The 15,394-nt window shown below is 34.6% G+C and overlaps 1 pseudogene; it reads left to right on the top strand.

The window, feature by feature from the left end:
- The first annotated feature begins 249 nt into the window (after window positions 1–249).
- Window positions 250–8,604, top strand: LOC137938414 (general transcription and DNA repair factor IIH helicase/translocase subunit XPB1-like; annotated as a pseudogene).
- Window positions 8,605–15,394: the final 6,790 nt, after the last annotated feature.

Raw genomic sequence — 15,394 nt, 5'->3', positions numbered from 1 at the left:
AAGTCGACTTTATTTTAGGCCTTAATTTTATCCTTCATAATAATGGCTCCCTTACTATTTCCAGAGATTATCTTCAATTCCATACGGACACCAGTACAATTCCTGTCCAAACCACATACACTCCTACTCTCACCTCTTCCGCGGAGCGTGGTGGTCCCCTAGATTCAGAATCAGAATCCGAATTAAAAACTAGAGAATTAAAAGAATTAGAATCCAAATTAAAACTAGAGAATTAAAAACTAGTTGTCAATGTCAAATTCCAGGTAGTTGTAAACAACTCAATAACCCTACTATTCTCGCATTAGAACAACAAATAAACAACAATATAGTTAAATTAGATAATAAACTATTATGTTATGAGCAAGTGGAATTATATTCCTAGATCCGCAAATCACTTGGAGGATAGTCGGGCTAAAATAAGTGTTTTTTTTCCAACAGCTTGTTGTGGAGGAAGGTCCTGTTTAGTATGGTTTGTATTTTTTTTCTCTCAGTAATATATTCACACCTTTTTCAACAAAAAAAAAAATTATGTTATGAAGAAATAGATGAAGCTTTAACCGAAGTCCATATTCAACAATTTCAGACTTTTCCTGAAGCCATAGTTCATACAGGCTTAGTCCCAGTGTCAGTTCAACCCGAGACCTACATCCAACAATTACCAAGTCCTCAAGATTATCCAGAAAAGGTAATGGGTGAAGATGAAGATATGGATGATTGGATAGAAAGATTGATAGATTTAGATTATACTTTCTTAGACACAGAAAAACTATATTTAGAAATAATTAACGTTCATCATAAAGATAAACGTCACTTACAACAGATCATAGACAAATTAGACCAATTCGAATATTTTGGAGAGAATCCCCTAAAACATTGGGATAATAATCATATACAGTGTAGGTTAGAATTATTAAATCCCAATTATATAGTTAAAACAGCCAATATAGAAGCTACTAACCTAGATAGGGAAGATTTTAAACTTCATCTCACAGAACTACTAAATTTAGGAATCATTACAAAATCTATTAGCCCCCATAGATCCGCAGCCTGTATAGTAAGAAAACACAGTGAACAGAAAAGTAGAAAATCTAGAATGGTTATTAACTATAAAAGATTAAATGATAACACTATTAAAAATAGCTATAACATACCAGATAAGTCTCAACTAATTAATAAAATTCAAGATAAAAATATATTTGGTAAGTTTAACTGTAAGTCAGGGTTTTGGCAGGTAAAAATGCACCCTGATAGTATAGAATGGATGGCATTCACATGTCCAGAAGGACATTTTGAATGGTTAGTAATGCCTTTTGGTTTAAAGAATGCACCTAAAATTTTCCAAAGAAAGATGGATAATATATTTAAAAAATATGACACTTTTGTTCTAGTTTACAAAGAGGACATTCTAGTTTTTAGTAAAACTATTGAAGAACATATAGGTCATTTACAATTAGTATTAGCCACTTTTATGTAAGAAAAAATCATTATTAGCAAAACAAAAATCGAATTATTTAAAGAATATATAAATTCTTAGGAGTAAATATAGGACAAGGACAGATAGAATTACAAGAACATATTTCCAAGAAAATTTTAGAAATGCCAGATGATCTATCAGATACAAAACAACTTCAATGATTTTTCGGAGATGTCAATTATGCTAGACCCTTTATTAAAGACATAGGAAAAATAATTGGCCCTTTGTATGGAAAAACATCTCCAACAAGCCAAAAATTCTTTCATCAAGAAGATAAAATTTTGGTAAAAAAGGTTAAAGAAAAAATCCAAAAGTTGTCCAAATTACAAATGCCTTTAGACTCCGATTACCTTATAATAGAAACTGACGGAAGTAATTTAGGATGAGGTGGTGTTCTTATAGCTAAACCCCATAAGTATAGCAAGAAAGAGCAAACAAAAAATTGTAGTTATGCTAGCGGGAAATTTAAAGAGAAAGGAAATATGAGTAGCATAGACTTAGAAATCCTAGCAATAATTTATTCTTTAGAATCATTTAGATTATTTTTTATTAAAAAACAAGAATTCACTTTAAGAACAGATTGTGAAGCTATAGTTAAATATTTCCAAAGAAGTAAAGAAAATAAAATAATCAGAAGAAGATGGCTAAATCTAGTAGATATTATTACAGGAAATGGGTATAAGATTGAATTTGAACACATTAAGGGTAAGAATAATAGTCTAGCTAATACTCTTAGTAGGAGATGTTTTGACTCAAAAATTATGGTTAATTGAACAGATGGATTTTCAAGACCATACTCCAGACCTACTTCATCTAGATTTAATAATTATGGTCAAGAATTTCTTAATTTTGGTAGCCAGAAATTAGTAGTTTTTCCTAAATCTAATATTACTTTTAAAAATTTACCAAGCATTTCAGTAACAAAAGAAGAACAATGTTTACTAGACAATTTATGGTTTTCTTATCAATGAATTCCAAAAGATCAGAAGTATTTCTTAGCCAACATAAATGGGCTTTCAGAATATTTTTCTCAGAAAAAGAAAAGTTTTAATTTTTATGTAGTTTTTCAAGGTCATACTCGTGGAGTCGTTGAGAGCATCCAAAATTTTAAAAGACCCATTTACAAAGGTTTTAATAATCTGCAAGAAGCCTTAGAAGCAGCCAAGTTAACAATACAGACAAATTATTACATAGCCCCTTCCTTGAAACATGTGAGAGAAGATCAAGTATCCTATGGCGTTGCCAAGGATAATAAAAGAATTATTTTATGTGACCTTTGTGAAACCTTAGCCAGAACCATACAAAGACTGAACGAGAAAAGAAGACTTCTAGAAGAGAAAAATGACTTCCTAAAAGGATACATCAAATAATTGGAAGAAGAAAACAAAAGACTAAAAACCAAGGCAATTGGTACTATTTGTAACCAGATCCCTACTAGTGAAGGGTTTTCACTAGCTAGTCCGACTCAAACAGCAGCCGGTAAAGACTCATCAAAACCGTTGATGGCTGGACATTTGCCAAAAATGTCAGAAGAGAAAAAGATAGACAAACAACAGATAGAGCCTACAGAAAAGCAATATACAAACCTAGAGGAAATCAAGAAGATGATGAAAGAATATTTTGAAGAATACTTAAAAGAACAAGGTTATGAGAAGAACGATTCAGATGCTTCCAGTAAAACTAGATCCACAAGAATTGGAACTCAGACTATTCAGTGTTATTCCCAAGATGAACACGAAAACTTTGATTTCAACTCAGAAGCCATCCATAATTTGACAACACTTGATGGCAAATAGACTATTAATTTAGAAAAGAGACTGGATAGAAAAGGCTAAAAATACTATTTAGAAAAGTGACTGGATAGAAAAGACTAAAAAGACAACACATGGTACTACTTTCTTTCTTTCTCCTAATTATTCAATCCTATGGTTCAATTCTCTGCGAGCTGAAATGTCTTCATGTCTCTTCATTTGCAGGGGAAACAGGTCGGCCGAGTAAGAAGCTCAGGACTTCCTCTAAGGTTTTATAATTTTGAAAACCCCAACTCTCGTTCTGTATTTGGTTGCTCTCCTGCTCTTCCCCTGATTGTTTTTTCTTGGCAGGAGGGTTATCGAATTGCTGTTGTTGATGATGATGCTGATTATGCTGAAGATTTTGATGAGGATCGTCGTGAAGGTATTACTTTTATTCATTTTTTTGTTTTGTTTTAGCTTTTTGGTTTTAGTTTACTTTAGGTGCTTGAATTGTGTTTATGGGTACGGAATATGGATTATGAAGATGAAAGCGAACTGACAAAGAGGGGATTTTCTAAACTCGAATTAAAGCCTAATCATGCAAACCGCCCTTTATGGGCTTGCGCTGATGGCCGGATCTTTCTTGAGACATTATCACCGTTGTATAAGCAAGCCTATGATTTCCTCATTGCAATTGCTAAGCCCATTTGCTAGTATTTAAGATGTCCTTCTATTTTCTTCTACTTAAAACTCTGTGTGGTTGCTCATTTTCATTTTGTTGGAAAAATGTTGTGCAGGCCAGAGTCTATGCATGAGTATAACTTGGCGCCTCATTCCTTGTATGCTGTTGTTTCTGTTGGGCTCGAGACTGAAACTATAATTACTATTTTTAACAAGCTATCAAAGACTAAGCTCCCTAAAGAAATGATTGATTTCATTTATGCTTCAACTTCTAATTATGGTTAAGTAAAACTTGTACTTAAGAAGAACCGGTACTTTGTGGAGTCCCCTTTCCCGGAGGTGCGAATTTGGTCTCGTATTCTATCACAAGTGGTTTATTAGTATTGTTGATGTTGTTATTATCATTATTATTATTCTTATGGTGATGAGGGAAATTTGGAACTTATGCTTTATATGATACTTGCAGGTGCTGAAGACTTTGCTGAAGGACAAGGTTATATCTAAAGAGAGAATTTATTCCAATGAGGTAATTTATTTTGCTGTTATTTTCTTCATGCATGTCCACTATATTTTTCTGAGGTGTTATTCTGAGTTGTGCCTTTTTATTTTTAGTCTTTTCTCTTATCTTTTTGGTGAGTGACATAAAATTTACATAGGAGTTTCTATGGATTCATCTATATGCCTATTCTTTACATATTTTACTATTATTCAAAATGGATGCATTTACCATTTAAATCATGAAGTTGTTTGCTTGTTACAGTGGAAGAAAATAACTTCTACTCTTTTTCTTTTTCATAGAAGGGAAGTGGAGTTTGAACATCTCTTTTGAAAAAAAAAAATTGCGCTGTTAAATAATTTAATCATATTTTGCCTGCATAGTGAATCAAAACTATTATCTCCAAAGCCACTATCACACTGCAGCATGGAAAGATTATTTGTCACTATGGCTAAACCTTCAGATAAATGGTTAAATTTCTATGATAGATCATGAGAACTTTGACACAATTCTGATGGTGATGCAAACTCTTGATCTACTGTTTAGGGTTCACAAGGAAGTGATGTATTTACAGTTAGCAAAGCTTTGAGTGAAATGGATGGTGGTGGTCATCAGAAGTTGTTCACTGGTGCTGATGTGGCAGCAGTAGCTGAATAGAAAGAAACCCATTCTTTTGAAATAGATCCTACTCAGGTAGGGTGGTCTATGAATGATGATGTATATTTAAGTGATTAGTGGTTATAATTTTTTTGACCTAACTTCACATTTACAGGTTGAAAGTGTCAAGCAAAGGTGCTTACCAAATGCATTAAATTATCCCATGTTGGAGGAGTATGACTTCAGAAATGATACAGTAAGCTTTATTTCTCACAAATGCTTGATGTTCTGCCAGTTTTGTTCCTTGTCACACATCATGGGTATGTTGTTGACTTGATGTTGCTAACTGCAGGTGAACCTTGACTTAAACATGGAATTGAAGCCTCAGGCTCAGCCACGCCCATACCAGGAAAAGAGTCTCAGTAAAATGTTTGGAAATGGTGAGGCCTATTGTAAGACAATATTTTTCATGTCAATATAACTCTCCAACAAAATAGTTGAGACTGTTGAAGACATTGTGTAGAATTCTCAGAGAGGTTACATTGGCTAGTGCACTAGAACTGGATATTACACACATTGGTTATCCATGATTTCTTCCAATTTCATGTATAATCTTACTTCATCTTTGTACTGATTGTCACATAGGCCAAACATAATCAGGCTTACCAGTGGACATCTCCATCATGATAGGTGCAATTTCAACTGATTTTTCTATTACCAAAAATTTAAAGAATCATGTAGTTGGAAGTAGGCTGCTCTCTTTTGTAGTGTGGAATACCAAATGTCTGACATGCTCTATTTAAAGTAAGTTATCAGGAACTTTGGTGGTGATGCTATTGGATGAAAAAATTTAAATTTCAGAACTTCCGTTGTGGTTGCCAGTCATTTGGAGTTGTTGTACTGACATAGTGCTTGGTGATATCTTATATCGCGATCTATATCATATAAGATTCTATATCAAGAATATGTTAATGAAGCATAATATTATCATATCCATTCTTGATAATCCTTTTCTACATTTGCTTTCTTTTTCTCCTATCAAATAGTCTGGCTGTTCCATGTATTTCTTAATAAATTCTTTCTTTTTACTTGTTGTCGTTGAAAAAATATTCTTGTTGTGCCTTGGTTTTTGTGTTTTCTGCAACAAATTAGTTGAAGTACATTTTATTGATTGGTGTTTTGCATCTTGTCCAAGCATATTGATTTGTTGTACGTTTATATTTGAACTTTTCTTCTTATATTACTTGACCTTGTAGATGCAATGTCGAGAACCTCTGTGGCTCGATTATTTGCTATTTTGAGGGTGCCAGCTTTGGATGTACCACCCAAGAGGTGGCCTAGAGTTGGTTGGTCAATGCTACCACATGCTTGCACTTGCAAAGACATCAAGCTGCTGAGTTATGTAGGAGTTTGTCCTATGTAGAGGATTGAATAATGTGGCAATGATGAGGCTGTCAATTTGCTCTAACATGAGCGAGCCTCTTCATGGTATGAGCCCTCAATTGGTGGGTGCAAGCTGTCGATTGTCAGTCACTTGTTAGAAATAATGTTGGTTTTGAAGAAGACCACCTTGGATGTGTATACCCAGAGGCTTTCATTTAAGAAATGATCTCTTAAATTGGATGCTAGGTTCACACCTTTCTTTAAACATTTGTGTCTTAAAGTTGAGATTTGATTATTTTCTTTACTTCTCTGTGTAGCTTGGTCTTTTCTGTTTCGATTATAGATTTTTCAGCATGAGGGTGAACTTGTAGTAAATTGTAGGAAGAGCAAGATCTGGAATTATAGTTCTTCCTTGTGGGGCCGGGAAGTCTCTTGTTGGTGTCTCTACAGCCTGTCGAATACGAAAGAGTTGCCTCTATTTAGCAACAAATGCTGTTTTTGTAGACCAGTGGGTCTTCCAATTCAAGTTGTGGTCTACTATTCGAGATGATCAGATATGTCGTTTCACTTCTAATAGTAAAGAGAGATTTCGTGGTAATGCTGGTGTGGTTGTACAACTTATAACATGGTTGCTTTTGGTGGGAAAAGGTCTGAAGAGACTGAGAAGATAATTGAGGAGATAAGAAATCTAGAATGGGGTTTGCTTCTCATGGATGAGGTACATTTCTTGTGTGAAGCTATATTTTAGTTATGTGTGTATGCTTTGGAATTATAGTAAGTGTTTAATGGAAGAAAGGAAAAATTGATGTCAATGGCAAAAAGCGACATAAAATATGAAATAGAGTATGGGCTATGATCCAAAACTCTCACCTATTAGATAATTTTAGTTGTTAGACCATGAGGGAAAACTATTTTGAACTATGACCTAGACCCTCTAGCTGAGTACAGGTTCCTAAGTGGATGATTTTCGGAGCAACTGCTTCAGCGTAGCTAAGTTGTTTGTTGTATATACAAAGTGCATTTATGCAGCATCATTTCTTGATCATTTTGGTTAGTGAATTGTGTGTTGTCACTATTGGACGTGGATTGCACACTAGGCTTGTGAGGTTAAGCACTTCCTGACATGGATATATGATCTTGGTGCTCTTAAATAAAGATTTCACTAAATTTAAACTTTTTCACACTGTTGATTTACACATTCTTTACTTTGGAGATTATCTACCTGCTTCATGTGCTTTCTAATTGAATTTTTCTTATTGTTTCCTTTTATTGGGGTTTCAAACGGTGTTTTTAGGTGCATGTTGTCCCTGCACATATGTTTCAGAAGGTCATTAGTATCACTAAATCTCATTGTAAACTTGGGCTAACTGGTCAGTATTGGTATTTGATGGATTTTGGATCTGCCCTTCTTAAAGAATGTTGTCTTCACTCTTCATATTTGCTAGGAACTGACTTTAGAACTTCATACCACAGCAACCCTCGTGAGAGAGGATGAACGTATCATAGATTTGAACTTCCTTATTGGCCCTAAATTATATGAAGCAAACTGGTTGGATCTTGTAAAAGGAGGGTTCATTGCAAATGTCCAGTGTGCTGAAGTATGGTGTCCAATGACAAAAGAGTTTTTTTTAGAATATTTGAAGAAAGAAAATTCTAAAAAAAATAAATAGATTAGTTACATATGCTCCCTGCACTCATTTGTATTTTCACCTTTCTAGATTATTCATAAATTTGGTTATGTAAAAAAACAGTTTCTGATTTTGATTGCCTTATATCAATTGACAATGCAATTTTTAGTGACATTACAATTTTCCAACAATTTTGAGGTGTTAATAGTCCTGGTTCCTAGACTAATTTATGTGAATTTACATTTTAAAATGACTAGCTAAATGTACTTTATTTTTTCAAGTGGATGGGTTTATTAATTTAATCTGCATGAAGCTGACTTCGTTAATGAATTGCCCATAGTGTTGAAGTAACTTGATTTTGACTTCACCCAAAGAGTATTTCTATTAGTTACTCTTCTTTCCTGCTTAACTGTTCTTATATTTTATTTTCTGAATAAAATTGTGGTCTTATTTATTTCTTTGCAACGGTCTTTGTTCTTTCAGGCTTTATATGTAATGAACCCAAATAAATTCAGGGCATGTGAATTTCTTATCCGGTTTCATGAACAACAACGCGGTGATAAGATCATTGTGTTTGCTGATAATCTTTTGCACTTATTGAGTATGCTATGAGAGAGAGAGAGAGAGAGAGAGAGAGAAAGGAATTTCAGAAGGGAGCAGACGGTAGAGGTGGGGCAGAAGAAGAAAGAGACAAGTCCCCCACCACTGAAAGCCTAGGGAAAAGAGCCATCACATAAGCTAGCTCTGTATATTTCGGGTGAATCTGCAACTGGATCAAGAAAATCGACAGTTCAGCTTTTAGGGATTTTTAGTTCTTTCGATGAAAACCAAAAAGAAAACCCACATCCCAAAAACTCACTCTCCAGTCAAATTATGCGAAGTAAAGCCCAGAGCCGTCTCAACTTTTTAGTTGCAGAAGATTTTAACTCTTAGAGCAGGGGCGGGTAACAGATAATCCATCAAAGTCTCCTCTCGCTCTTGTTCTCACCCTCTCAGCCGAAGAAGAAGAAGAAGAAAAAAAAAACAAGGAGAAGAGGAGAAGATATAGGACGGAGAGGCTGTAGAAGAGTGGAAGATATAGGATTGAAGAGACTGCAGAAGATTACAGAGGAGGAGTCTGGTTTTGTTTCTGGTTTTGGTGGCAAGTGAGGTGGCCGGCCTTGCAATTGTCTTGACGTGGGTGTTGGATTTTGTCTTGTAACGAAAGGGAAGAAGGGGATTGGAAGTCTGTTTAGCTCACGGGCCAGGCCATATCATGAGCAAATCATTTGTAATTACTTTTAAGACACTTAGGGTTCCGCCGCTTTTGGGGCTGGATGGAGTTTATTCCACCGTTTTGGAGTCGTCCATCTTTAAGCTCGTTTAGGTATCAATAGAGAAATCAGCCTCCCCTAGCTTGATTCAATTTTTTTATTGACTAATCATACGAAGATGAAATTTATTTATCTAAATATACAATTCAACCCTCTTAAAATGTCATGTTGTAAAAAATCAACTTTGTGCATAAATAATTGATATTGAAACAATCAAGACCACATGTAGGACTTACATGAAATAGAGAAGGAGGTAGGCCCCTCCTCTCTTTGCGGGTTGACGAGAACATTGTCGATAGATGGGGTTGGCCTTCCCCTTCCTTATTTGAGGGTTGGGGTAGGGGAACCCCCCCTAATGCTCGTTTGCGTCAATAAAGCCAATTGGAGGGGAAGGTCTTCTTTTTTGGAATGTGATAATCAAGTAACATAACGGAATTTATGAGAAAATAATTTTTTTCTTCTAAATTCCATTAGTAAAGTTATTTTAGTAGGTATATTATTTTGTTATCATATTCTTGCAATATATTTATTTCTCAAGACTAGAAATTCTCCTTTATTTCGTAAGTCAATTTATTATGATTTTGATTTAAACGCTTCAAAACACATTTGAAATGAGTCAAATATTACTTTTTATTTTAACATTCTTATATTAGGTGCATATTTGAAATGTGATACTTATCTCTAAAATCGGTTTTAGAGATAAGGCATGGTGTGTTTAGGGAGAACGAATGAACCATTGGGCAACCTAGAAAGAAAGTTCCCAAGGAAAATTGAATTCAGATAAAAACTCCATAGAAATCACTTATGATTGTTTATCATTATAAATAGGGGGAGATTGTAGATCTCAAGATCTTCATTGAGATATTTTTTTTATTATAACAAATACTCAAGTTACTAATGATATACATAAAGTATGCATCTTACCTCAAAAGGCCTCAAAAGAGATTTCTGGTAACATATCCTTTTGACCGGCCATGGTCTTCCCAAATGGCTCATACAAAAAGGGTTAGCAAGCAGTTCATCGTTAAACAACCTACAACACCATTTGTCCAAATAAGAGAGAGAAGAGACTCTACTGAGGAATGTTTGCCCAAACTTCAGGATGACCCAACCCAAAAGAGGGTAAAAGAGTAAAAATGATCAAAAAAGTTGACCACTGCAAAGATCAAGTTTAAGGTACAAAGGAGTCAAATTATTCAATAGGAGGAAGTGAAAACATCGTAAGAGGTCAAACACAATGAAAGAAGTTGGCCACATTCTAAAATTGTTGTTGTGTTGCACAAAAAATATATTCTACAACATTTCAAGCTCAGTTTTAGGAGCTTTAAGTTTCAAAATTTTACTAGTGACCTATTATTGTGTTCAACATCAAAAAAAGAATTTAATATATTTTAAAAAAAAATAACCTTTGTTAACCCATTATTTCTAAAATACAAAAAAAAATCATTTTCTAGCCATAATAACTAATTTTTTGAATATTGGAACTCGTGCTATTTAACCCAAACACACCCCGAACAAACTTTCTTTCTCATCACAGTGAAAACCAAACCTCCTAAGCCCTCCCGCATGATTCAAGGAGTTTTTTACCTCCTCTAAAGCCTGAAAGGAAGCCAAACTCGATAATATTTTTCATTGACCTATGTATATTTTTACTTGATCATTTAAATCCTTATCGAATGCTTATATTTCAGCTTTTTAAATGTGTGCCAAGTAATTTTACGTTCATATTTGAATCAATCATAACATTGTGAATAGTTGTGCGGTTGACAACCATTTGAAATCAATTTTGGAGCATCAATAATATCAATACATGTTTGTATGTTGTTTTAGTGGGGTATTTGAAAGGGCTTTTCTTAAGTATTAAAATGTGGATCAAATCTAAGTATTTGACATGCATATACTTTGAGATATTTCAATCATTACATTAAGTAGTTGTATGTGCATTACCTAGTTTGCAATTAAAACCAATCTCGAATTTACATGGAGACTACACTTTTTAATCAAGTCATTGAAGATTATATTGACTTGATTATATTTTTAAATCTGTCATTAATGGATATTTTAAGTTGCTAATTACATGGGTAAGTACTTAGAGTTGGTGTACTTATTTGCTTGTGTTTAGATTGTTAAAATCTATCTATTAACATGTAATTTACATTGGACTATATTCTAAGCAAGTAATCATTTGCAATTGGGTCAAACTTTGAATAGGTAAAATCGTCCTAATTGCAAAATTATTTGAGAAAAATTATCGTGGTTGAGAATAGAAGTTGGAAAGTTGTGTTTGTTGTTGTGTGAGGAATAAAACCTTGTAGGTAGGCGGTGTTGAAAATCTTTTTGTAGGTTTAAGTTGATGTGTCTAGTGAGTTGTTGCAAATTTGTGAAAGTCCAGGCTAAACCACCCTAGTTAGCTATTGGAAAAACCCTTTGCGGGTTAGGCTAGTGAGCTTAGTGAATTGTTGTAAGTCCTTGCATGGCTAGTATTATAATTGGCCTTAAAGACCATTTATTGTAAATATCATAGGCCAACCCCAACTTAACGGAGTTTCAAGGTGCTAAAACATCTTGGGAGGGGGACTAGCAATCTGTGAAAGAATTATGAACTACCTAAAAATATTGTATATGTGTACTTTCTATGTGATTACTTCGGCTTGTACCTTGATCACTATGCATAAATGTAAACTGTGAAATTGGTTATAAACTATATATTTAGTTTTACACATTGGATTAATTGAAGAAACAAATACATACATAGGAATTAAGCAAAACCATTTAAAATTAAAAGCAAAAGTTAACAAACTTATTCACCACCCTTCTAAATTTATTCCTTGTCAACCTTACAAACTATGCCTAAAATATACAAAGCATGTGAGAGCATATAACATATTGTGGCCTTTTATCTCCAACTCGTTTTTTTTTCTAAATTTCACATCTATTAAAATCCCAACCCCAAAGTTAGGAGTCTCACAATGAGAATCTGCACCAGATAGAAAAAGGAACTGTTGTCCATCTCTATGTAGGATCCCTTTTGTTCCAGGTTCATAATAGACTACTTAGTCCCTCCCCCACCCCCCACCAAACACAAAAACCCTAGTTTCGATTTCCACGCTTTGATCCTTAGATCATCATTCCCATCATCATCGTCTTCTTCGATATCATCTACGACTGAGTCCTGGGCCCAGACTGACATCTTCTTGTCGCTATCAGCCACCATCGCCAACCAGTGCCTGCATGCCTGGCCATGTGTGCGCCAAAGGGCATGTCCATGTCTTCTCACAGTTCTTCGTTTCAGCTGCACTTAGAACAAATTAGACACTCCATCTTCGGTTCTTTTAAGTTCAGTAAATCCATATTTGAGCTCTCAGTGAGGTACATCTATGTCTGCATGGATATGGTAAACTTTGGGAATTGACGTAGTCAATATAGCAACCACATGCAGAAGCAGCATATACTGATCAACAAACCCAGACGCATCGCTAGCTCCGACTCCCGTGAGGGGTTCAGTTTTGGCATGCCATGTCCATGTTGACGATTCTGCTTTCACGGTGGGGTTGTTTCCAGCTCTATTTCAGTTCCCCTCTACCTCCATTTGCAGGCAGTAGAGTTACTACTACGATTCCATTCTTGACCAGTTCTTACAATGGATGCCTGAAACAGCATCGCTCCTTGCTCTGCTGCAGTAGGTACATAGACACCTCTGTTGGCATTTCACCATTACAAGAAAGAGAAAAAAGGGTCTTGATTCCATTTCCATGGAGATTAAATTTTCCTTCTTTTGAGTGGCTGCTCAACAAAATTCACATGTGAGACTGTCTTTCACTATCAAACAGCTGTTCAGAGAGAGAGTGGTCCCAACAAAATTACTGGGAGACCCAAATGATTTGTCTGATGAAAAAAAAGGAGGGTTTATAGTTCTTTCCATGAAGATCCAAGTCAAGGAGGACAACAAAGGACAGAGATGTTATTTTCTAATGTGGGTTATTCACACTGTAGAGATTGGCATCTGTATCAAGTCGAGACAAAAAGCCAAAACAAGAATGGTCAAGGCAGACAGGATTTCTTGATATCTGAAACGCATGGAGCTCAAGGACAGTATAAGAAGAATCTCAAGCAAAGCATATAATGAGAACGAGGTAAGTTAAAGCAGGAGAGTTTTTTTACTCTCTGTGAGAATTTTGAGGGTTTCTAAGCTTTTAGAAACAAGAGTTATTCTGGAATTTCTTCAATGGGATTCTCCTGAATTTTATTTTAAAAGCCCCTGATGGGAGTAAGGAATGTTAGCATGCGCTCTCAGGATGCCCTTACTCAATTTGAATTTTGAACAAACTCGGGGCCTTATTTAAATGTGTTTTTGGAGTTCAACCAGTAGAGATGAAAGCCAAATAGTAGGACGTTTTTATCAAATTTTGAGCTTTTGGGGTTTGGAGAAGGAGACATTCTCTCTCTCTCTCTCTCTCACTCTCTCTCTCTTTTTCCCGACTATATTTGTTTTAAATTCATGCAAGTTAAAATGTCAGTGAGGAGAACCCAATCATTGCAAGAGATTGGACTTTCTAATGTGGGTAGGAGGGGCTGTTCGAGGCACCTGAGGGTCCCAAGGAGGTGAATTCATTCCAAAGAATCTCATGTGGTACTAACTTAAAAGGCTCTATTCTTGGAAAGATTTTTTTTAATTGGTTTTCTGCTGTCAATTTTGCTGGCAGTTGGCCAATTGAGGCATGGCTTGTTAATGGACATTATATTGGAAAAATTCAGATGACAAAATAAAGTTATGATCTTTTTTTAATTAAGAACATAAAAAATTGAAGTAAGAGAGATGAAGATAAGGAAAAAGAAAGAAGTATAGTAGTATAAGACAAAGGAAGAAGAAGAAAGAAAAGAGAGACATTTAAAGAGGGCAAAGTTGAAAAATTCGACTACACCTCACTCATGCATTGCATTTACTTAAATATGAGAGTGATTACATGATTACAAAATTACCCCCAAGGTTCTCAATAAACTACACTCTTACATATTTTAATTAACTTTTAACACTCCTCCTCAAGCTAAGAAATATGCATCAAATAATACCAGTTTGGAGCACAAGGTATCACACTAAGCTCCATGCAATGCCTTAGTAAATATATTTGTCAATTGATGTTAAATTCTCATATGAGGGGTTATGATTCTTCCACTTAGTACACTTAATTTTTGGTGAAATGGCCATATAATTTGATGAACTTCGTTCGTTCATAAAAAACAAGATTATTGGCTATAAAGATAAAGGCCTGATTATCGCTTGATAACTATCAATCAAATTTACCTCCACACAAAATTTTGACAAAAGAGATTGTATTTGGATCATTTCACAATTGATAGGGGCCATAGATTTGCATTCAGCCTCTGTACTTGATCTTGCTATTACTTTTTGTTCACTTACTTTTCAATGCTCCAAATGTTCCCAACAAAGGTACAATAACCAGTGCTTGACTTCATGTCACCTTTTATCCAACATAGTCTCTAGCATAGTAGTCTATCACTTTTATGTGATGCTAATACTTACAAAATATTTTCTCCCTAGTCCTCCTTTTAGATGCTGAAGTATTCAATGAACAACCTTTGCATGAACTTTTCTATGTTTTCCCATAAACCTACTAACTAGTCCCACAACATACAATATATCGGCCTCATCACCAATAACATATATGAGCTTTCCAACTAAGCATATATAAGAAGTTAGATCTATTAAAGGTGGAGAACTAGCATAAAATAAATCAAGATTAGGTTCTAGTGGTGTATCAACTCCCAATAATCCAATTTCACTTAGAAGATAAATTATAGATTTCCTTTGAGACAAATTAATACATTATTTGTTTCTTGCCACATCTATTTCCAAAAAAAGTATTTAAGAATCCCAAAGTCTTTAATTTTAAAATGCTTTTGAAGATAGGCATTAATCTTAACAAGTCCACCTTTGTCATCTCCAGACAAAATTTTATCATCTACATAAAATTCTATCAATATCACACAACTTATTACTCTTTCCAAAATAAATATAAATTGATCATAGTTACTTCTATGAAATCCAAACCCTAGAACAACACGATTGA

The sequence above is a fragment of the Aristolochia californica genome, unplaced genomic scaffold, assembly GCF_029961685.1.
Source record: "Aristolochia californica isolate CCGP_79_NKW_82.1479 unplaced genomic scaffold, dmAriCali1.0.hap1 SCAF_8, whole genome shotgun sequence".
Taxonomy (NCBI): Eukaryota; Viridiplantae; Streptophyta; class Magnoliopsida; order Piperales; family Aristolochiaceae; genus Aristolochia; species Aristolochia californica.
The sequence above is the reverse complement of the archived record's forward strand: the minus strand, read 5'-3'. Positions and strand labels throughout refer to the sequence as shown.